Source organism: Hemiscyllium ocellatum, chromosome 39, assembly GCF_020745735.1.
Source record: "Hemiscyllium ocellatum isolate sHemOce1 chromosome 39, sHemOce1.pat.X.cur, whole genome shotgun sequence".
NCBI lineage: Eukaryota > Metazoa > Chordata > Chondrichthyes > Orectolobiformes > Hemiscylliidae > Hemiscyllium > Hemiscyllium ocellatum.
The window spans coordinates 42,592,545-42,615,531 of record NC_083439.1 but is presented as its reverse complement, the minus strand read 5'-3'; positions in this window follow the sequence as shown (position 1 = coordinate 42,615,531).

Sequence of the window (22,987 nt, the reverse complement as noted above, 5' to 3'; positions counted from 1 at the left end):
GTTTCTCTTCCTAGCTGAGAAGGCTGTTGCATCTCTGCACAGTCCCACAGTAACAGTTCCACTTTCCAAAGAAGCAGTTGACAATATAACATTGTGTTTCTCGGTATCTCAGCACTAGTATTGCCGATGGAGTTGATCACCACACTCAGAGAGACACGGGGAACATTACTCAATTCAAGCAGGGACATCCTGAAATGGATGTGATATTCAGGAATATGGGTAAAGGGGAAATGTTCGAGTAAGCTCCCGTCCTACATTCCTTCCAGTCCATCATCAGCAATCCTTTTGTTTGCTTTTCCTTTCTCTTCCTCGCCATCTCTCTCTCTCTCTCTCGCTCTCTCTCTCTCTCTCTTTCTCTCTCCCTCTTGCTGGACATTCCTCCACCCATTCAACACAAACCTCCCATTCATCCTTCCAACCAACCCTGATTTGAATAATATTCTTAATTAGTTGCATTTAGTTTTGATATGTTCAATGAACTCTAAACGTTATCTGTTTTTCTCCAGTCCGGCAGACTGTCATACCTGCTGAGAATCTCCAACACTTCTTCAGACTCTGGAGAATGTTATGTCACATCTCCAGCATCCACATTTCCTTGGTAATGTCACCTTTAATGTTGTTGATTCCCGGGATGCCAGCATCACTGGCAAGGGCAGCATTTGTTGGCCATCAGTATCTGCCCTTGACCACGCAGACATTTGTGAAGGCAATATGGAGCCAATTACATTGTTGTGGGTCTGAAATCACACTTAGTCCAAACAGGGCAAAACTTTTCAGTTTCTTTAACAAAGATCAGCATTAAAATAAGGAAAAAAATCCTGATGGTTTATGGTTGCCATGAGGGAAATTAGGTTTCATTCCAACTTTTGACATTCGAATTTAAGTTTCGACATCGGCTGTGGGAGGGTTTCAAACAATGGTTTTAGAGTCATAACCTATGCCTCTGAATTACATGAGGAATTTGTGACAGAATGTTCATATATTTGTTAAATATAATTAACTGGAATATCAATAACCTTCACCATCGCTGATAGAATTGACAGAGTTAGGCTTACCAGGAACACCAATAATAGCGAGGATGGGATAGTACCCAGCTTGAATAATCATGAGTACGGCTTCTATCCGCAACTGTAACCTTGCCCAATCCCGAGAAAGCCAGTAAAGACCCGCAGATAAACTCCTGTCTATTGTTGGGACATTCCAGTCTAACGTTGTCAGATTAAAATCCATTGTTGGGATATTCCAGTCTAATGTTCTCAGACTCTGATCCATTGTTGGAACATTCTAATGTTTTCAGATTCTGATCTCTTCCACTCTCTCTAGCTGCTGATCCCAATCGTGTTGAGGATTACACTGCCCCAAATACTATGGCATAACAAATTGAAATAATCCCATAATTATGGACGAGGTAAAGCCTCTCGTGACCCAGTTAGATCCAGGAAGACTGATTACAATCACAGTCACTGAACAAACAGCTCCAGTTAACTCCTTTCACGATAACCCTGATATAACACAATAATACTTGGTGTGGGTGGGATGTTGACATCGCTGACTATTGGGTTAATGGCACATCTCCAGTTGTTAAAATAGAGGTGAGGGAGAGAGATGATGCTTTCCCTTCACAAGCTTGATGATTCTACTGTGTTTTGGCAATGTAGAAATTGCTAGAGTCCCGAGACCGTCTGTGTCTGATCACCAGGCCTGCTGCATCCTTTCGTTTGATTTATTTCTGTTTAATTTGACATTGAACATACCATAATTTAACTGCTTAGGTGGGGTTAGGCATTTTTGAGAGACTCCTACCGTGCCATAGACAGTGCAGATACATTCCATTCCTTGTGGTACTTGCAACCAAACAATGTTTGAATAAATTGTGCTTTGCTTAATTTGAATATCTCGAACAAGCAAATTGTATCTGAAACACAACACCTCACATTTAGCTTTAAAATATTAAAAAAACGTGTTCGGTCCAAGTCACGATCTCCATTTCCAATACAAGAGCGACAGATATTCACGTTTTACTTGGGTAATTACTTAATGGACAACATGTTGCAGAAGTATGGGGTTAAATAGCGGAATGGACCGAGCTGGAGGAGTGATAGTTATATCAGGAATTATATCGGACTCTCAATCCACCTCACAGATCATGCCCACACATGTATAAGCCCAGATGAGATATCTGTTCAACATTAAGCGTAAACCAGGCCAGTGTATTGCTTAACAATTCGTCCAGGATTGATCAATGTTCAGAGCTCACCAGTCCACTTCTTGTCCGTCCAACAGTGCATTGATATATAAACCTGCAGAGCACACAAGTGCATTGTTCCATAAACATGGACTAGGTTTCTTTCCAGCATGGGGAGCTCTGCAGTGAATAGCAATGAAGTTATCTGTTAATCTAGAGCAGTTACCTTTCCAGAATGTACAGCTGTCCACACCAACCACTGCATTGCTGAGTAACACTGTGTTAGATCATTGCTCTACGTGGGAAAACTTGCAGCCCATGTTGGAAGTGATAGGATGTGCAGCTCCCATCCATTTCCAGCTCCATATCTCCATTGTGCCAGGACAACGGTGTGCTATGGGCGTGAAACTCACTACCAGAAAGCGGCCATGAATCAACTGAAATGCCACCAAATGGGAGGAGCTTGGTAAAAGAACAGGGAGATTGAGAGATAATTTCAGAGAAGTATCTGATGGTAGGTTAAAAACGTGTAAAATGAAAACTACCGCATTGACTGACTATATACAAATTGTATATTTTTGACAAAACATAATGTATCTGCAAACACAAATCGGCAAATGCAAATTCAGACCAGATTTATGTGTGAGCGTGTGCATGTGTGTTTGCGTATACATGGATATGTGTGTTTGAGACCGAGGTGGAGTGTCTGCGTGAGGGGGAGAGAGACAGGGTGTGCCTGCGTGTAAGAGAGGGGAGTGTGTGTGTGTGTGTGTGTGTGTTGTGCATGTGAGAGAGGGGAGTGTGTTTGTGTGCAGGGTGGTGAGGGAGAGACTGCATGGGTGTATTTAAGGGAGAGAGTGTGAGGATGCATGTATCCTTGTTAAAACACAGACAGATTTGGCAGATTCACTTCCCCACACACACTCACACCATGGTTTCAGAGCTTCCCCTCTCTGCAGCCTCTGCTCCATTTGTTGTTCATGTTACAGACCCAGATGCTGTCACTACACTCCCGTTGCTCCATCCAGAGTTGGGTCACCACATCCTCAGGTCTCCCTGAACGTCTGAGGCAGCTCACAGCATAACCTCCAGCAAACCATCTGCAGCATCTCCAATAACGTTTCAGTAACAGGAGTCAGTCAGATGCCCTCAGCTACAAGTTAGACGCCTGGTCCTTTACAATAATACCCGAGGGGCCTCCTCATGTTACTGACCACAGGATCATCTGAGAGGGACAAACAGGCTTTCAGTGGACAGGCACAGACCAAGTGTCAAAGGCATGTCTCAAAGCTGCTAGACCCCACTACACAACATGGAACAACAGTCCCCCACATACCATTTCATTGTTTCTGAGCTTCACAATACCAATACTTGATACATTCGGGAGCCACAAAACAACACTAGGGGAAAGGTACAGGAAAACAAACAATGAATTAACTGATACCATGTTGTGAAAATATGGATAAGGAGACAGGGGAGTGGGAGTGATTGGAAAAGTGAGGCAATGGTGGGTCCAATCACAAGAATGGAAACATTCATTACAGCCAGATTATTGTAAAATTATTGCCAGATCAGTTGAAATGGTGCGTTACATCAAATTCTGAATCTGCCTCACAGAACCATCCCAGACACCATTAACTGGGACAAGGTACCAGCCAGAATGGAGAGCTGTGCAGACCATACAAGTGGACTACACTATAAACTCGAATATCTGCCTGGCATGGGGAGGCTGGCAAATCTTTGCCAGTATATTGCTACTATACGTGCACTGCATAAAAGTCTTGCACGGGAAATTTTGCAACCCATGCAGTGAGTGACAAATGTATGGTTCTGTATCTCCACTGCACCAGTATAAGGCGAGAGATTTTGTGTGTGTGTGTGTGTGTTGTGTGTGTGCACGCGCGTTTGTGTATGTGTGTGTGGGTGTGTGTGGGCGACAGTAGATATGACAATCGTTGTTTGAGAGAGGACAGACATGGAGGAAATCAGATTAAATGTGAACAACTGACAAAGGTTTGTGTAATTAACAGATAGAGACTGAGAACAGTATCATAGACAGAGGTGACAACGTGATTGTGAATATTAAAGGAAAGGCATTGCCAGAACCAAAAACAATATAAATCAATCCGTACAGGAATGCTGGGATTTGGGTCTGCGTTTAGATACAAGCCATGGAGTATCAGCCTCAGATTAGCTTTGGCAGGTTTGAAGCTGGGAGAGTCAGCAGCAGATTATTGGCTTCATTAAGACCGTATTTTATAGCTCAAAGTTAAAGTAGCAGATGGGATGAACCAGTGAAGTATATTCTGCAGGTGTTGGTAGTTAAAATTAGAAATGGTCAGGATATGGTGTCTGTAATCAGCTCATGGCTAAAAGGATCACCATAGTTGTGGCTCATCTGTTCCAGCCTCAGTTATTGACCAGGGGTGAGATGGAGTCAGAGGAAGGAAATGGAATTTGTATCCAGAACAGAAGATAGTGTCCTCCAACCTTTCAATATTCAAATAGCAAGGGCAGTGATACAATGAATCCTGGTTCATAGCTGAAACAGAGTAGTTCACCCCACAAGGTGCAGGGTCAGAACTAAAGAAGGAGAGAAAGATTGAAAGAAGTTCACTGTTGTTGTTCCTGGTGGTTTGGAGAGTGAATGTTTACAGAGTAGAGTAATTGAAAAAGAAGAGTAATGTAGTCGCACATTGTTAATACAAATAATAAATGGAAAGTGAAACTTACCAGGGACACCAACAATAGCCAGGATAGGATAATAAAAATATAGAATAATGTAAAGTGCATATTTGATCCTCGGTGATAATGGCCACCAATAATATGTAGAAAGAATTGAAACATAACCGGATAAACTCCTGTCCATTGTTGGAACATTCCAGTTTATTGTTTTCAGATTTTGATCCATTGTTGGAACATTCCAGTTTAATGTTCTCAGATTCTGATCTCTCCTCCCCTTCTCTCTGGAGCTGCTGATCCCTGTTAGTGCTGTCCGTGTTGCTCCCATTCGTACCATGGGATGACATATTGAACAGAGCTCATTTATCATTTAAAGATGGACACCCTCCACTGGGATAATTATAATTCACGGAGACTGACATTAATCACAATCACCAAACAAACACATTCAGTTAACCAATTTCATACATCATGTTACATATCACAATGAAAGAGAGAATCTACTCAGTTTGAATGCAATGGATAAGGTTTGCCGAGAGATCGATTATAAGTCTTTCAATCTTTTTAATCTTTCTTCCCTGTATGTGAGAGAATTGCCGGAGCACTGCTGGATTGTATATGTTTTGCCCTGTTTCTTTAGGGGACAGGGATAAAATAACATAGCAGCTGCAAAACATGTCTGGTGAGGAGGTTTCTAGATACTTTTCTGTAATGCTGCTTCCATATTGAAATGCAATGATATCAGGTCCTTGCATAACCTTGAGACATTCTTCAGAGCATTGACGCTGCTGCTCAGAAACATGGAAAAACAGGAGGCAGTCACTCAACTGCTCGAGACTGAGAAACAGGAACAGGAGGCAGTCATTCTACTGCTCGAGATTTGGACTCAGGAACATGAGGGAGTCATTCAACTGCTCGATACTGGGACACAGGAACAGGAGGCAGTCACTCAATTGCTCGATACTGGGACACAGGAACAGGAGGAAGTCACTCAATTGCTCTCGACTGGGACACAGGAACAGGAGGCAGTCGTTTAACTGCCCGAGACTGGGACACAGGAACAGGAGATAGTCACCCAACTGCTCGAGACTGGGACGGGGGAAATCAGGGGGCGAGTGAGGCCCCAGGATCATGTTACGCAGGAATACAAGGAGTTGACTCACGCCCCATCAGTATGGGTCACTGGGAGAGAAGGGGAATTGTCTTGTTACTGACAGAAATATCCGAATAAGTTACATGAGCGAGCCATTCAATCCTGCTCCAACATTCTTTTAGACCACGGCTGATCTGATTGTGATTTCCTCATTCCCCTCTCTGCAGCCTCTGCTCCATTCGTTGTTCATGTTGCAGACCCAGGTGCCCTAATCGCAGCCTCTATGACCCATCCAGAGTGGGTCAGCAAAGCGTCTGGTCTTCCTGAATGCCCCAGGGCAGCAGCTTAAAGCACAGCCTCCAGGAAACCATCCACAACATTTCCACAAATGTACCAAAACTAGAATTAAGTCAAATGACACTTAAATACAAATAGGAAGCCTGGTCAGAATCAGTAACAATTGAGGGGATTCCTCATGTTACTGAGCACACGATCAGCAGCGAGTGATTGACACAGGCCTTCAATGGATACGCACAGAGCAAGTTACAAAGATGTGCCTGAAAACTGCTGAAACCCCACTATCCAACATGGAGCACAGGGCAGGATACTGGGAAGTCAAAGAAAATGGAAGTTATGTATTTTGAACATTGTTTCTAAGCTTCTTAATGTTGGAAGCTGATGCTCTCGGGTGAGCAACATTCAAGGCAAGAGGAAGATATGGGACAGTTATTCAAATTAAAACTGGACAATTAAAATTGGATGTCAGGGTTTAAATACCAACAGTTTAAATAGCACTTAATGGGAGGGATTTGGGAAATAGACAGAGAGAGAGAGAGACTCTGATCCAGTGTTATGGGAGGATGTGTTCACAGGTTTCAGGATGCTGAAGTGAAGACATTACGATAGCATCTCACAACATTAACTGGTATTTCCGGGAATGAATAATTAATGGGATATTAGAGTGAGGTCAGAGAGAATCATAGAGTCATGGAGATATGCAGCACGGAAACAGACCCTTGAGTCTAACTTGTCAATGCCGATCAGATATCCCAAATTAAACAAGTCCTATTTGCTCAACATTTGGCCCATATCAATGTAAACCCTTCCTCTTCATGTACCCATTCAGATGTAATTTAAATGTTGTAAGTGTAACAGCCTCCACCACCTCCACTGGCAGCTAATTCCACACATGCACCACCTCTGTTGGAAAAAGTTGCTCCTTAGGTCATTTGTAAATCTTACCCCTCTCACTGGAAATCCATGCCCTCTAGTTTTGGGGAAAAGACCTTGGCGATTCATCCTATACATGCCTCTCACGCTCCAGGATAAATCACCCCAACCTACTCACCCTCTCCCTATAGCTCAAATCCTGGCAAAATCCTTGTAAATCTTTTCTGACTCCCTTCAAGATTCACAATATCTTTCCGATAGGAGGGAAATGAGAATTGAATGCAGTACTGCAAATGTGGCCAAACTAGGTGCTGTACAGCAGCAACATGACCTCTCAACTCATACAGTCAAAGCACTGGTCAGTAAAGGTAAGCATACGAAATACCTTCTCCACTATCCTAACTACCTGCGATTCTACTTTCAATGAACAATGAACCTGGATTCCAAGGTCTCTTTGATCAGGAACACCCCTCAGGACCTTACCATTAAGTGCATATGTCCTTTCCTGATTTGCATTTCCAAAATGCATCACCTCACATTTACCTAGATTAAACACCATTTGCCACGCCTCAGCCCATCAGCCCATCTGATCAAGGTCCCATTTTACTCTGAAGAAAACCTTCTTTGCTATCCACTAAACCATCAATTTTGATGTTATCTGCAAACTTACCAACTATAGCTGCTAAGTTCGCATCCAAGTGATTTATATAAATCGTGAAATGTAGTAGATCCAGCACTGATCTTTGTAGAACACCTTGGTCACAGATCTCCGTTGGAAAAGCATCCTTTCACCACCACCCTCTGTCTCCTAACTTCGAGCCAATTTTGTATCCATATGGCTAGTTCTCCCTGTATTCCATGTGAACTAAACTTGTTAACCAGTCTGCCATGTGGAAAATTGTCAAATGTCTGACCGAAGTCCATATTGACAAGGTGCACATCTCAGCCTCAATGAATCCTCTTCGTCAATTCTTCAAAAAAAAACTCAGTCAGTTTAGTGAGAGACGATTCCCCAAGCTTCAAGCCATGTTGCCTATCCCTTATCAGTCCTTACCATTCAAAATACATGCAAACCTTGTGCCTCATAATCCTCACCAACAATTTGCCCTCCACTGACAGTTTTTCCTTACCATCCTTCTTAAATGGTTTTAGTAATTGCACCAAGTTAGCAAATCTCATATTTTCCGGTCCCTCACCTGTGACAATTGACAATGCGAATATCTCAGCAAGGGGCCCAGCAATCACTTCTCTCGCTCCCAAAGAGTTCTAGGGTACACCTGATCCGGTCCTGGGGATTTTCCCACTTTTACAGGCTTTACGAAGTCTAGCATCTCCTCCTCTGTCATGCAGACACTTTTCACGATACCACTGTTATTTGCATATCCTTCTGCACAGTCAAAATGCTTGTTCAGTGTCGCCTCCATCTCCTGTGGTTTCGCACATTGGCAGCTTTGCTAATCTTAAAGTGGCCCAGAACTCTTTGGAGTTATTCTTTTCTCCTTAATGTATGGGTAGAGTACATTTGGATTCTCCTTAACCCTATTTGCCAAGACTATCTCATGTCCCCATCATGGCCTCCTTATTTCCCGCTTAAGTATATTCCGACTGGCTTTAGTCTCACTGGACATTGACTTTAAATATGGAATTAAGAGGCTAATGATGATGATAAATACATTTTTGATTTTTGAAAAACTCAACTGATGTGCTTGAAGTAAGTAAACTGTCATCCTCACCTGTCCTTGGTTACATGTGACTCCAGACCGACAATAATGTGTTTGACTCTTAACTGCCCTCTAGGCAATTAGTGATCGGCAATAAATGCAGGCCCAACCAGCGATACCCTCATCCCGTGAATGAATCCTGAAAAAAATCCTTGATTCCTACTCTCTCTACCTGACATATGTTTCCCTCTTATCTGTGACCAGACCCTCAATTTCTCCAGTCCTCCAGCATTCCTTACACTTACCAGCCTTACACTTCAACCTAACAGGGACATACTGTCTCTGGGCTCTTGACATCTCATTTTTGAAGGCTTTCCTCTTCTCTGTTGGCCCCTGATTTGTGAATATCTGTCCCAATCCAGTTTGGAAGTTCTTGCTGATATCATCAAAATTGACCTTCCTCCAATTTTGAACATAATCTTTTAGACCCGGTTCATTCTTTTCCATTCTATTTTAAAACTATTCGAATTATGATTATTTGTCCGAACGTGCTTCCCAACTGATACCTCAGTCACCTTACCTGCCTTATTTCCCAAGCGTAGTTCATGTTTAGCTCATTCTCTGTGATAGAGAGTATTGGATAAGCAAATTCAGCTTTGTTATCATGAGTGGGGTCAGCAGTGTATTCGACTCGTTGGATTGAATCTGACAATAATTCATCTCCTAGCCATTTTCACTGAGTGTGACAGAGGGATCGACTGCACAAAGCCGAGCTAGTTTCCTGATGCTATCTTATCAAACTTTTCTCATTAACCCCTACCCCATGGTTTCCCTCTCATTCAATGCCAGCCAGATTCTCCCACCCATCATGTCTGGAGGTACTCACGATCGCCCAGATACCCCTGGATATTCCGTGACCCCTGGCACTGGTGCCACCTTTAAAAGGCCAATGGTCACACGGTTGAGCTTTCACAGTTTGGAGCTGCCCTGCACAGTTTACCCTGAGCATGGCAATTAAGGGGCAATTACATCACGGTTTGTCGACAGGGGCACGGAGATCCTGGGGGATGGGCTAGTACAGAGCGGGACCATTCTCTTCCCAGAGGGGGCCACACCACCAGACCCACCGAGCATGGCCTGAGCTCCCCACCCAGCTCAGTGCGGTATCTGCGGTCTGAAGAAATGTCCAGCAACACAGGACAAACATCAATAACCTTCCCCGCTCTGTCAGGATAAGGGTCACCCTATTCTCTCTGCTCCCTCACACTCACTGTATATCTGTTGCAGCAGTGAACCAGAACAAGGCTCATGCTTCGCCACTCTCACTGCTGCATGCAGCACCTTCCCCCGCCTCTCTCTCTCTCTCTCTCTCTCTCTCATCTCCTCTCCATTATTCCTCCCCCGACACTAATAACACTGCATAGATACAACACTATAGACTGACTCCCTCCAGACACCTCACCATTTCTCCCCCCACCTACACCAGCACTAACAACAGCGCCACCCACTCCTACCCTCCCTCCCTCCCCTTCTCCCATTCCAGGAGAAACAGCCTGGAATAGGACACAATGGGCCTCGCCAGGTGATGGAGTGTCCGATATCCATTCCCTCCCCCCTCCCTCCGCCATGTGAGGAGGACCATGGCATGAACCGGAGAGGACTGGGATGTCTCGTGTGGAAATTCTGAAACATCCACAACCCATCAACCGAGTAAGGAGCAATGTTCAGTGAAGGGAAATTCTCACTTTAACCCACTGGCAGCTCCGTTTCCCCCCGGCACAACTTAGAAGCCGTGGCCCTGATACCATCTCCCTTTTGTGTTGAGCTGGTACAAATGGAATCCCCACGGTTTCTGTGGGCATGATGGTGGGCTCACATCACATCGTCACCACCACCTCCCAGGAAGCTAGCACGGAGACTCCTTCCTCCTGTAAACAGCTCAGATACTGACACTAATTTGTGAAATTTAACGCTACCCCCACTTGTCCTGATGTCTTTGATAATCTGTGCTCATACATCCAGCACCCTTTGCTTTTGCACCTCCTTTATAACAGTGCAGCCTGTTTAATGTTACCTTTCAATGTCCTTCCTACCAAAGAGCATCACCTCATACTGTTCTGCATCTGCCACACACCTGAACCCGACACCAAAATATAACTTTCCTGTTGGAGTTCCACGCCGTCCTCAAAAAAACTTTACAATTCTTCCAGTTTTGATATCTGGAAAGACTAAAATTGTCCTACAATCATACTCCACAGAAATACTGACACACACCAGATAGAACGATTGAAATGTTGACAAGGACACCGTGGAGTGAGAGAAATATCGACACTCTCCATGTCTGTGTTAGTGTCAATGAATAGTGAGTGCCTCTATGTGTGTGTATTCGTGTGTGTATCTGTGTGTGGCAAGTCTGGCAGTCTCTGTGGTGCTTAAAGTGATGTAATGTCCCCTGACACGAGTTCTGAGTAAGGGTCACTCGATCCAAAACGTCAATTTTCATTTCTGTCCAAAGATGCTTCCAGAGCTGCTGGGCTTTCTGTTGTTGTCAATCACTGTTGCAATCCCAACCCCAACCCCCACCTCCCATCTTCCATCTCCCACATCCCACCTCCCACGCCACTGTAATCGTGGTGGTAAAGTGTGCAAACCATCAGGAATTCAGTTTGGGAGGGAGAGAGAGGGCAGTAGTTCACAGCACAATCCAATCTAAATTCTGATTGCACCAAAAACACACACACACACACACACACACCTGGAAACGGTTTGTCACTGGGTAGTATTTCCAACACACAGTGTACTCATTAAAGCAGATTTCCATTGCAATCATATCCAAGCAAATCCGAGTGAGCCACATTGCAAGGCGATGAGATTAATTTTAATGCACTTCCTGTAACTTGCAATTTTTAATGTCTTACTCTTACAAGTAACCTTATATGTGAGAAAGAATTGGAAAGACCTAAACCAGGCTAGCAGAGTGTGGGATTGGATCACTTTAAAGTAAAGAGGGAAAGGGAGAGGAAGGGAGAGCGGTTTTGACCCCGTCTCAGTGATTCACCCCAAAAACAAGAAGAGTTCCCATTGCACAGAGACGCCGAGACAGAGATCCACACACTAATGCAGGAACACATGTAACAAGCACAGAGAGATAGACATGCACACAGTGGTACATAGCGATATATGTAGACACATGGGAATAGACAACCACAAACCGAAACATGCAGATACATACCTGAACATGCAAACACACGTAGACTCACCGAGTTAAACAGGATATTTGCAAACAGACCTATTGGCCCATACAGTCCATGCTGGCAATAATTCCAAACTAAACCAGTCTCATCTGCCTGCGCTTGGTCCAGATTTGTCCAAACATTCGCTTATTCCTGTACTTAATCAAATGCATTTTAAATGAAGTAACGTTACCCACAATCCATCACTTCCTCAGGAAGTTCACTCCCTACATGAACCACATGCTGTGTAAAAAAAAATCTCATGGGTCCTGATCAGGTGGACCCAATAATTCTATAGGAAGCTGTGGAAGTGATTGCAGGGCCCCTTGCTGAGATTTTTTTTATCATGAACACCTACAGGTGAAAAGCTGGAATTCATGAGTTTGACTAAAGTTGTGCTATTAAACAAAACGGAAAGGAAGAGCTAGGGAACTATAGGTTGGTGAGCCTGATATCAGTGGTCGGCTCGTTGTTGGAGGGAATCATGAGGTAGAGGATTTATATGCATTTGGAAAGACACATTAGGTATAGGCAAATGTGTGGACTGTAAATGCTGGAGATGAGAGTCGAGATTAGAGTGGTGCTGGAAAAGCACAGCAGGCCAGGCAGCATCTGGGGAGCAGGAAAATAGACATTTTGGGCAAAAATGCTTTATCAGGATAGGCAAATTGGGTTGTGCCTGGAAAATCATGTCTCACTAACTTGATTGTTTTTTTGTTGAGAAGTAACGGAGAGGATTGATGAAGGCTGAACGCTGGATGTGATCTATATAGACTTCAGTTAGGCATTCGACAAGGTTCTGTATGGGAGACTGGTTAGCAAGATTCGGTCACATGGAATACAGGAGGAATTAACCAGTTGGATACAGAACTGGCTTAAAAGTCGAGGACAGCGGGTTGTGGTGGAGAGTTGTTTTTCAGACTGGATGCCTGTGACCAGTGGAGTGCCACAAGGATCGGTGCTGGTTCTGTTACTTTTCATCATGTATATACATGATTTGGATATGAACATAGGAGGTATATTTCGTAAGTTTGCAGATGACACCAAAATTGGAGGTATAATAGCCAACAAATAAGGTTACCTTAGATTACGGCAGGATCTTGATCAGATTGGCCAATGGACCGAGGAGTGGCAGACAGCGTTTAACTTAGATAAATGTGAGATGCTGCATATGGGAAAGGCAAATGAGGTCAGGATTTAATTTACTTAATGGTAAAGTAATGGGGAGTGTTGCTGAACAGTGACCTCAGCGTACAAGTTTATAGTTCCTTGAAAGTGGATTTGCAGGTAGATATAATAGTGAAGAAAATATTTGGTATGTTATTGGTCAGTGCATTTTGTATATGAGTTATGAGACTGGATTACGTATGTACAGTACATTGGTTAGACCACTTTTCGAATACTGTATGCAATTCTGATTTCCCTGCTGTCGGAAGGATATTGTGAAACTTGAAAGGGTTCAGAAAGGGTTTAAAAGGATGTTGCCAGGATTGCAGGTTTTGAGCTACAGGGAGAGGCTGAATAGGCTGAGGCTGTTTTCCCTGGAGCATCAGAGGATGAGGGCTGACGTTAGAGGTTATTAAAATCATGGGTGCAGTGGTTAGAGTGAATAGCCAAGGCCTTTTCCCAAGGGTAATGCAGTCGAAAACTAGATGGCAAATATTTAAGGTGGGATGGGAACGACATAAAAGGGATCCAGTGGGCAAAATCCTCATGTAAAGGGCCGTTGTGTGCAACGAGTACCAGAAGAAGGTGTGGAGGCTGGCACAGTTACAACATTTAAAAGGCATCTCGATGGGCAGATGATGGGAAGGTTTCAGATGGAAATGGGGAAAATGCTGGAAAATGGGAGGAGATTAATTTTGGCTATCTGGTCTGCATGGACGCGTTGGACCAAAGGGTCTATTTCCATGCTATACAGCACTATGACGCTATGTCTTTTTATAAACGTGCTCCTCTTATCTTAAAACAATCCCCTACTCGAGGGAAAAGACACCTACCATTCAACATTATCGATACCCCTCATGATATTATAAACCTCTATAAGGTTACCTCTCAGCCTCCTATGCTCAAGTCGATAATGTCCGAGTCTATCAAACCTGTCCGTATAACTCAAACACTCCATTCCCAGCAACATCCTGATAAATATCATCTGAACTCTCCCGATCTTGATAATATCCTTTATATAACAGGGCGACCAGAACTGTACACAGTCCTCCAGGACATGCCTCGCGAATGTCCTATGCAACCTGAGCATACCGTCCCAACTCCTGTGCTCAAAGGACTGTCCATTGCTATTTGTCACGTATATAAATGGTTTGGATATGAACATAGGAGATATAGTTAGCAAATTTGCAGGTGACACCAAAAGTGGAGGTGTAGTGGACAATGATGAAGGTTTTCTCAGAGAAAAATGGGATCTTGATCAGATGGGCCAATGGATTGAGGAGTGGCAGATGGAGATATATTTAGATGAATGAGAGGTGCTGCATTTTGGAAAAGCAAATCAGAGCAGGACACATACACTTCATGGTAAAGTCCCGGGGAATGTTGCTGAACAAAGAGACCTTGGAGTACAGGTTCATAGTTCCTTGAAAGTCGAGTCGCAGGTAGATAGGATATTGAAGGTGTTTGGCATGCTTTCCTTTATTGTACTGAGTACAAGATTTGGGAGATCATGTTGTGGCTGTAAAGGACATTGGTTAGGCCACTTTTGGATTATTGGGTGCAATTCTGGTCTCATTCGTATAGGAAAGATGTTGTGAAATTTGGAAGGGTTCAGAAAATATTTACAAGGATGCTGCCAGGGCTGGAGGATTTGAGCTTCAGGGAGAGCCTAAATAGGCTGGGGCTGTTTTCTCTTAATCATTGGAGGCTGAGGGGTGAATTACAGCCGTTCATAAAATCATGAGAGGCATGCATATGGTCAATAGGGAATGTATTTTCCCTGAGTTGGGCGAGTCCAAAACTAGACGACATCGGTTTAGGGTGAGAGAGGAAAGACTTGAAAGGAATCTCAGGAGCAATTCTTTTTGCACTGAGGGTGATGCGCGTATGGAATGAGTTGCCAGAGGAAATAATGGAGGCTGGTCAAATTAAATTATCGTATTTTAAAGGCGTGCGGATGAGAATATGAATAGGAGGGCGTCAGAGGGATATGGGTAACGCGTTGGAAAATTTAACGAGATTAGGTTAAGATATCTGGTTGACATGGACGAGTTGGACCAGAGGGTCTGTTTCCACGCAGTCCCTCTCTATGACTCTATGTCTCTATTATGAAGGCCAGCAAGCGAAACACCTTCATAACCACCCTGTCTACACATGATGCAAACCTCAAAGAATTATGGCTGAAACCCTAGGTCGTTCTGTTCTACAACACTACCATTGGCTCAACTTTTCATTGTATATGAAAAGTACACTACCTTGCATTTATCAACATTAAACTCCATCTGCCATTCTTCATCCCAGTGAGTGATAGTACTGGGGAAGAAAGGATGGAAAGTAATCAGCTGTCTTGTATCATTTAATGGTTTTAGGAAGTGAACAGTCACACATTAGAGGTGGGAAACAGTGATCGGTGTTTGAGGTCAGAAAGTATGCGCTCTCTTTGTCTCTGATGGTCAGTATTGATATCTATTCGAGATCCTTCATAGTGCAGTGTGTGCCTGCAGGATTTCATTCCCTCATATTGCTGACTACAGACAATAGCCATTTAATCAGGAAATAATAGTCAAGTATTTAAAGATGTTCATAGTTTATCTCGAAGGCAGAGCACATAAACTCGACATCCTACAATTGAGGCAAGTACCTTGCATTTTTTAAACAACCTTATTAGTCTAACTGTGTTATTCATTAAAGTGAACCAGATTTTGATGAATCCATACGAACTGAAAGCTGTCACTTAAAATTTAAACTTTGGGCCTGGTTTAGGATTTGTGTAGTCGGTAGTGTCCCTACCTCTGATGCAGAGCCCTGGATTCTATTTCAATTCCTGAACTTGTCTGAACGTGTCCCTGGCTCGAGACCAGACAGTCTGGATTCAGGTGTAGAGGCGTGTCACAGCATGTCAGAACAGGCTGATGAACAAACACACAGGAGAATAATGTGGGAAGTTAAGGGACTGTTGTAGAGTGGTGGTAGGGTCCCTAACTCTGGCTGCAAAGCTTTAGCTTCAAATCCTACTAGAGATGTTTTATAATATGTTTGAACACGTTGACTAAAATGAGTTTAGAATTGTGATTTGATCGAGATGGACGAGGTTTCAGTATTGATTTCAGAATTTAAGTCCCGGATGACTGAATGCACAAGCCCTGGGTTGGAGTCACATTTGGACCTTCTAGAAGTTTATAAATTCATGTAGGGCATGGATAGTGTGAGTAGTCAAAATCTTTTCCCCACGTTTGGAAGTCCAAAATTAGAAGGCATAGATTTAATGTGAGAGGGGAAAGATTTTAAAGGGAGCTCAAGGGCAACTTTTTCACTCAGAAATTGGAGTGTGTGTATGATGTACTGCCGGAGGAAGTGGTGGAGGTTTGTATAATTACAACATTTAAACAGCACCCAGATGGGTATATTAATAGGAAGGATTTAGAAGGATATGGGCAAATTGCTTGTAAATATATCTGATTCCCTACAGTGTAGAAACAGGCCCTTTTGCCCAACAAGTCCACACCAACGCTCTGAAGAGTTACTCACCCAGAACCATCTACCCACATTTACCCCTGACTAATGCTACTATCACTATGTGCAACTTAGCGTAGCCAATTCACCCAATCTGCATATCTTTTGACTGTGGGAGGAAACCAACGCAGACACTGGGAGAATGTGCAGACTCCACACAGTCAGTCACCTTGTAGTATGAGGCAGCAGTGCTAAGCACTGAGCCATTGCTCCAATCCAAATAGGGCACGATTAGTTTAGGAAATCAGGTTGCATGGACGAGTTGGTCAAAAGTGTTTGCTTCTGCGCTGTATTACTCTAAGATTCGTTAAGCCATTTCATCAAGGTCCCTGTGTCATCTTCACTGTCCACTATATAGCCAATCTTGGTTTCATCCACGATCTTTCTAACCACGCCTTCCATAATTCTCATCTGAATCATTTGCATAATTGACAAACAAAAATGGATTGAGCACAAGTCCCTGTGGAACACCACTGTGCAGTGTCACAAAGCTGGTCCCTTTTCTCAAAGATACTGTGACCTTGATTTTTTTTAAGAGGGGTCGTAAGTAGCTCCCACCTCCAAGCTGACTGGTTTGGTCCAGGGATTAAACGGTTTTGTGATTAAAGGTATAATGAAAGGGGAGTGGTGAGCTCTCTCGGTGAGCTGTTCAGTACCAGTTTGGAGTTCAGCTGTGTGGTCAGGCTCTCTCTCTCTCTCCCTCCTTCTGCCCTTCTAACTTCAACCAGTAAGCATATGTTCCATTTTTTACAGTTTTTAAGGGGGGGGGGGGGAGGTGTTGCTTATTGGGACTGTTGTGTACATTCAGAACACCTAATTAAGTCTACTTCTGTAGGGGTTCTTTATTCTGTTCTTTTTGTTTCATTGTGTAATTTTGTAAATTAGTTTTTTGCCTATTTTCAAAACCTGATAGTCAACATAGCTAGGTTACTCTGGGTAATTTTCACTGTGCACTTACTGAAACAAATTGCAAAGTTATGGTCTCCGCTGCCGACTTAAGAATGTTTTGACTGAGCTGACCTAGTCCATAGCAGCAGGCCTCCAGTCTGAGAAACAACCATCCTCAATAATGCTGTCTCCTGCTATTAGGCAAACACACACACACGTACATTACCCACACGCGCACACACACACAGACACACACATAGAGACACACACAGGTAGACAGACACACACTCAGACACATGCACAGAGACACACATACGCGCACAGACACACATACAAAGATGCACACACACACAAAGTCACACAGCCACATGCACACGCACAGACACACACAGAGACAACACATGCTCACAGACACATACGGACACACAAAGAGAGACACACACGGGCATATATACACACACATAGACACATTAACGACTATAGGATATAACGAGATATGTTATGCTTAAAGATGGGATCAAAGCTTGTTGTGAAAAGGCAGAAGAATGGGCTTGAAAAACATGACAGCCATAATCAATCGCTCAGTAGACTGGATGGGCTAAATTGCCTTTTTTCTGTTCTAATGTTTTACAGTGTATGGTACATGCATTTGTCTGTGTTTGTGCATATATTGTATGTGCATGTTCTGTGTGTATGTATCCGTGCTTATGTGTCTGTGTTTTTGTGTGTTTGAGTGTGTCTGTGTGTACATGTCTATGTGCGTGTTTGAGTGTGTCTGTGTGTGCATGTCTATGCATGTATTTCAGTATGGCTGTGTCTGTGTGTGTGTGTGTGTGTGTGTGTGTGTGCGTGTGTGTGTGTGTATATGTGTGTGTGTCTGTGTATGTTTGGGCTCCTCAGTATTTTTAGAAATGGAAATATTAATGTACATTTTTGTAATTTCTATTCTGTTTGACATTCACCTTTCCATCATAGTTTGAGGAACTTTGCTTTATCATGAATTTGTTATTTTAACAAATGAAGGAAATCAACCTGACCTCTTCCGAGGCTGACCCTGACCCAGTATGAGACCTAGATCATTGACCATATCCTTAGCCTGGTTGCACCGATAATTTGCTGTGACCAATGGAGGAGAGCTGTAGAAAAGAAAACCGTTACACAACAACCCAAGGAACTCTGGAGCAGTGAGCCTGACATCAGTGGTTGGTGAGTTGTTGGAGGAGATTCTGAGGGATAGCCAACTGCATGCATTTTCAAAGGCAAGGATTGATTGGTGATAGTCACCGCGGCTTTTTGCATGAAAAATCGTCTCGCACTAATTTGACTGAGTTCGTTAAAGAGGTGACAAAGCAGATTAATGAAGCCAGTGTTGTAGGTGGTTTCCATACAGACTAGGACAAATTGTTCAACAAGATTCTGCATATTAGGCAAGTTAGTAAGGTTTGGTCACATGGGAACCAGCGCACCCAAGCCAATTGAATACAAAATTAGATTGAAGGGAGGAGACAGAGGTTGGTAGAGGATTGCTTTTCAGAGTGGAGGCCTGTTTTAAGGTACGACAAGAAATATTTTAGATGGAACTTAGACACAATGTTTTCCTACAGAGGGAGGTGTTCATATGGAATTATCTGTCGAGGAAGTGGTGGAGTCTGGCATCTTGATGGGTATCTGAATAAGGAGGTTTAGAGGAATATGAGCAAAATGCTGTCAAATCAGACTCGATCATAATGGGAAGTCTGGTCAGCACTTAGACATTTGCATGCTATCTGACTATACGAGGGATGTGCATAAATTCTAAACAGGCATTTCAAGTGGAAGTTCTCTTCCCCAAATGTTTGAGATGTCTATTTGTTTACATTTATTGAATGTTGAGTTAAGTAAATATTGGACAGAGAAGTGCGTCTTCGATAATGGCACACAGAGAGGAAAGTGAAGCTGAGACCACAACCTGATCAGCCACAATCTTCATCCCTGGTAGAGAATGCTCAAAGTTTCTAATGACCCACTCCTGCTCCTCAGTTCCATGATTCTGTGTTCCATTCAGCCCATCAAACCTGCTAGGCAGGAGCATTTAGATGCTGCTTACTCCTATCACCTGGTGCACAGACACAGAGGAGACCATTCAGCCCCTCAAAACTGTCAAACACAGTTTGGGCTAGTTTGGAAAGTGTAATTAGAAAACCCAGGTTGGGGTGTGAAAGAGGCTCCTCATCACTCCGTACTGAGAACATAGAACCTTAAAAAGCCTTAAAAAGTGTGAAGCAATTTATTTGGAAGATTGCATTTGCTTAAAGAATACAGGGCTAAAGGCAGAATTCTTGGCAGTATGGAGTGACAGAGGGATCTTGGGGTCATTTTTCAAACATAGAACATAGAAAAATACAGTGCAGAATAGGCCCTTTGGCCCTCGATGTTGCGCCGATCCAAGCCCACCTTCCAAGCCCACGATCCAAGCTTCCCCTTTCTGCAATTTGTGCTTCATTTATTGGTCAAATTGTAGACCCAGTTTCACTGTGAGTACAGCCCCATTCCTCACCCATAGATGGTACAGAAAATCAGGCAATATTCAATAACAGAGTTTCAAGGAAAATAATAGCCTCTACTTTCAAATAGCAGAACGTGAGAACATCACAAACAGGAGTATGTCATTCATCCACACCATCCACACACACCGACAACCCCCACCACCCCACACCCGCAAGCCTGTCTTGCCCCACAATAATATCATAAGGTCTAAAATCCTCTTTCATGTCCAATTCTTCACAGCCATCAACTCTGACTGGTTATAAAGCACTCCATGCCCTCACACCGCGACCTGTTGATATGAGCAAAAAATGTGAACACAAGGGCCCAGGGAAGAGTGTCTGGCCCTGACATCAAGGCAGCGTTTAACTGAGGTCAGTCTCAAGGAGCCTGAGCAGGATTGCACTTAATGGCAATGAGTTGTAAACACCCCTGGTTAGAGTGATTTAAAGCATAAAGCACAATGATTGTGCTTTGTGTACATAAATCCATGCAGTCCTGGTCATGTCTGCAAAAGATCCTCAAGGACGCTTCCTCAGCACAAATAGCTTCAGCTGTTTCACAAATGTCTTGTCCACAGCATTAGATTACAAAGTCTGTGTGTGTGTGTGCGTGTGTGTGTGTGTGTGTTGGGGGTGGGGTGTGGGATGGTTACAGAAAATCATGCAATATTCAGAAAACAAGACGCCTTCAGCTCCTGAACCAGTCTGTGTGCATGTGCAGCAAGACCTGGACAACATTCAGGTTTGTTCTGTTGAAGTGTTGGTAACATTCATGTAACAGTACTGCTGGACACATGGAACAGAATGCTGGCCTTGTTAATGAAACGCACCTCACAAGAACAACTGATAGGAATCTGAAGTATTAAAGTTAACCATTCGACCCAATCTGATTTCTAAAGCAGTTTCAAGCGAGACTTTCCCTTTGTCCTATGCTCCTGACCTCTTGACAACATCATGAACCTTTCCTGAGTGCTTTTCCAGTGCTGTCTAAAAGTCACATATGGAAAGCTGTGCACAATAATCTGAAAGGAAACGTCGTCATGCTCATGAGAACCCTGTCATATTTTTTTCGGTATCTAAAGACAACAGAAATGTAGAAGCTAGCATCAAGGGTAAGGAATCAAAACAGCTCCATCATGTGATAAGATCGTGGATGATCTGATTGTGCCTCAATCACACATTCCTCCTTTGCCCTGACAATGTTGGTGCGTCACTCTTAGTCAAAAATCTGCCTGCCTCTGTTTGAAGAATATTTAATGTCTTATTCCCCAATGCTATCTGGGAAGAGAATTGTACAAAGACACAACACTCTGAGAGGATGACACCAAATCGCCATCTTCTTAAAATAGTCATTTTTCAGTTTTATAGGCCATCCACTCATGGTAATCTCTCACAGAAGCTGAAATATTGTTTTAGAATTCAACTTGAAAAGACTACTTGGAATATTCTGAGGTTAAACAAGATCACATGTTGTTCACCTAAAGCCAAGCTGATCCAGAGCCAGTCATTTCAAGATTTCCTCTTGCAATAAATGCTCCTCACAAGAGACAACTGCGTGTATCTTCTCTGGACAGCATTTCATATATTTCATATCACTGAGGCCATCGCTCTCTCGATGTGTTTACACCGCTACATTGTAAATCTGTAGAAAATCGACCCTACTTTTAAATGTATTCTGTTTCAGAAAGTTTCAACATTTGTTTCAGCTCCCTAAAAATTTGATGTGCACGTAAAGTTTTTATTTTGTAATCCAGGTGCCTGTTTCCTCCATGCCTAAAGCCAATCTCTCCACTGAAATAATACACTACGCTTCCATTCAACTCACCAATATCTTTTAGCGCTGATGGATTTTTCCTACTATGTTCCATACACCAGTATTTGACTGTTCACTTGACCCACCTTAATCTCCTATAGACTCATATCTTCATATCTTCCTTCTCGAACAGTTTCAAGTTTGGATTCTTCCGTAATACAGACAGAATATTTGGCCAAAGAAATTCACTGTGGCCATATTGCAAAGTAATTGACAATGAAATATTATTACACCATGTCTAAACTATAAATTTGAGACAATGCTAAAGTGTTTTGCAGTCGCATCACTCAGTTCCATTACTTAAAATAGAGTCAGATGGTGGGGAATGTGTGGGGGTAGAATTGAGGAACCGTAAAGTTGAAAAACCGTAGTTGGAGTTATATACAGGTCTACAAATCGTAATCAGAAGCTGGGGCACATGATAGACGAGGAGATAGAAACAATATGTAGGAAAGGCAAAGTTACAGTGACTGCAGGGATTTCAATAGGCAGATGGACTGGGAAAATCAGTTGTAGTGGTTTGCAAGGAAAAGAATTTGTGGAATGTCTACGAGATGGCTTTTTGGAGCAGCTTATGGCGAAGGCAATGAGGGAACGGGCAATACTAGATTTAGAGCTGTGCAGTGAAGTAGACTTGATAAGGAAGCTTAAGGTGCAGGAACCTTCGGAGGCAGTAATCATAATATGATTGAACATACTCTTCAATTTGAGAGGGAGAAAGTAGAATCGGACTTAATATTCCAGCTGAATAAAGGCACCTTCAAAGACACAAGGGAGGAGCCGGGTAGAATTGACGGGCAGAGGAGCCGAGCAGGAATGACAGTGGAACAATAATGGCGTGAGTTTTTTGGAGCAATTTAGGAGTCAAAGCAGAGATTTATCCCGAGGTAAAAGATGCATTGTACAGCAAGGATGAGGCAACCATGGATGAGTGGGACGGTCATGGCTAGGGTAAACGAAAAATAGAAAGCAGATAACATAGCAAAAGGCAGTGGGAAACCAGAAGATTTGGAACCTTTCAAAGAATAACAGATGGCAACAAGAAATAAGGACCGAC